Below are 2707 nucleotides of genomic sequence, written 5' to 3'. Positions count from 1 at the left end.
ATCCTCGTATGAGGAGATCCCCATCTGTCAGCCTTTGTTGATGTCTCTGGCTAATGAATGTGCTCTGCTTCTTTCTGGCAGGTCGTCGGTGTTCCTCAGGCTGCGGTGGCTGCTGGTTAGTGCAACTGTTAGAGCTCCCCCCATAATCACTTTAGTGACCCCAGAATGTTCGGAAGTTGCTGCTTTGCAGGGAGCAGCACAAAGGGGATTTGCCATGACTTACTTAACTTCTGTAGTGGGAGGTGGGAATTTCACTTTTCTAAGTGCAACATGACCTTAAACAGAAGTAGTGAGAGCTCTTGTTCCTGAGGTAAAAATGGGTAATGATGTGTTTGTTGAGACAGAGAAAGAAGCCCAGTTTTTCAGCATTTCAAAAACTGGGGAGCTAGCTAATCTAATTCAATATCTCAAAGTTTGTTTTGTCCATCATGAATGATTTAAAAGCATCTCTATCCAAATTAAAGTCCAATGCCTTTTGTGTATTTTAGGCATACACGTTTATCTGAACGTGTGGAAATGACAAAATAAGAGTGCAACCGTGGAGGCCTTGAGGGGGGAGGAAAGAAGACAACCCCAAAAAAGCAAAGTTAAGTCGAGGGCTTTGCTTAAATCTTCGTAACAAGCGATAGATGTGACACACTTCAATAAGCCATTTTCACAGCGGTGGGGGACACCACCAGTGGCTACCTGCACTCTGCCACTCTTAGCAGACTTGCATCATGCTTCTTGAAGTTGTGGTTGGCTTTTTTTATGACTTCTGAAACAAATGACTTTTTCTGGGTCCTGTGGTCTTATTTGACTAATGGATCTTCTGGATCCCTGGCCTGTATTGGGATTTGTGCCTTATTTCCCCTCTGAACTGTAAAAACACACAGCTTTTTATGTTCTTGGCTGGTGTGGTGCAAGGTGTTGCAGAAGTCACACAGATGCAGAGCAGCGTTGCACTGCTGGTCCTGTGTAGTGTGGCAGCACTGACTGATTCAGCTTGGTTTGCTGTGGCAGTAGACAAATGAAAAGCCCCATGTTTGGCATCACTGCCATAAAAAGAGCCTGAGCAGCAGATGTCAAGCTAGCTACCAAATATCTCACTGGAACTGTTGTCAGCAATTTCAATTCAGCTGACTTCAGTAAAGTGAGTAGTGAAATGCACGCGAGAGTAACGTCCTTAGATCCCGTTTCTCTTGTAAAAGGAGACTGGGAAGATAAATGATTTACACAGTGATGAGCTGCTGGCTGCAGCATGCCTCACAACAGCACAGCGTTTGCATGTGCAGACAGTTGCTTCAGTTGCCCCTTCCTGCTGGGACACTCGCCCACCTTTGCCCTTACGCCGAGTTCCCTTCCGTGTGTGGGCTGAGCAGAGGTTACCTAGAAAAGTGAGTCCCTTGATATTCTGTCCAGGGAAGCAATCTGAAAGTAGGGCATCAGTGTTGGCCTTGGCTTGTGCTTGCTGTGATGGTGACTACCCCTAATAAAAATCTGGTGGCTGTGATATAGCTGCTGCTTAACCTGAGCTCCAGTTAAGACAACCGGGTGAATGGGAATTTTGTTGGTGTCACAACTGGGCACTTGCAGTTTATCCTGATATCAAAAAGAAGTCTCTTTCTAGAACCAGGTAAGTCATTGATAGCTAGTCTTTCAAATGTATTTTGGGATCTGTTTAAATCAATTAAAATTATTTCCATGCCTGGGAAGACTTGGGCTCACGTGGATCCACCACAAACTGTGCTTGCAAACACGCTGGTTACACCGAGCAGTGCAGAGGTTCTGTGTTATTCTGAAGCTTGATGTCATAGTGTCCTGTCTCTGTTCACAGCTCCGTGTTTTGGCAGTGGCTTAATTGCACCATTACTTGCAAATGTATTTTGATTATTTTTTTTAAGAGGCTGTTGTACAGTTCAGTATTGGAGATTTTTTCTGTGTGTTTCTGGCACTGGATTAAATGGATGTGGAATCTCTGCTGCATGAATACTCCTGTAGCATCTGCTGCATTTTGATACACACCAAGAGCTTAAACTGCCTATTTGAGGCAAGTTTGTGTTCATAGCCAGCTTGTGTACATAGTCCCTTTCCCAGCATGACCAGCATCTTCCCATCATGGTATCCGTGGCATAGATGGGGGTTTCATGAAGCTGGGAAGTGAATTTAGGAAAGTGAAAAGCAGTGTTGTTGCAACCACGTGGCATGGGATTGCACGGGTGCTTGGCCTCTGGGTTTGCCACCTCTGCTGCTAAAAAAGGAACCTGAAACTTCTGAGGCTGGCACTTCAGCACTGGGAGCACTGAAGTAACTTTAAAAAATGCTATAGATCTTATCATCTTTGTACACTGCGGGCTTGATCAAGCTAGACAAGGGTATCACGGTGTCAAAAATAACACAGGCTGGCTTGCTGGGAACTGCTATCCCAACTGCTCCCTGTTTTGCCAGAGTTGCCTGCTGGTTTGCTCGCTGGCATGTTAGAAACCTACAGAAGAACAGCTGTGAGGTAAGGTGCTCAAACTGGCTATTTCCCAACTCCTTTACCTAGGGAAGGAGAAAAAGGAAGAGGCTTGCATGCCACATTTCTCACTCGATGGGGTGCTGTTGAAAAGTTGCTGCAAGATACGCCTTTAAAAATCCATCCAGAAAAAATCCCTCAACAAAGACAACGCCAATCCCGAGGAAGCCCCGGCGTGCCCGTGCCACGCGGCTCTGTGGGGTAAGGATC

Source organism: Merops nubicus, unplaced genomic scaffold, assembly GCF_000691845.1.
Source record: "Merops nubicus isolate BGI_N331 unplaced genomic scaffold, ASM69184v1 scaffold7741, whole genome shotgun sequence".
NCBI lineage: Eukaryota > Metazoa > Chordata > Aves > Coraciiformes > Meropidae > Merops > Merops nubicus.
Note: the sequence above shows the minus strand (reverse complement) of the source record.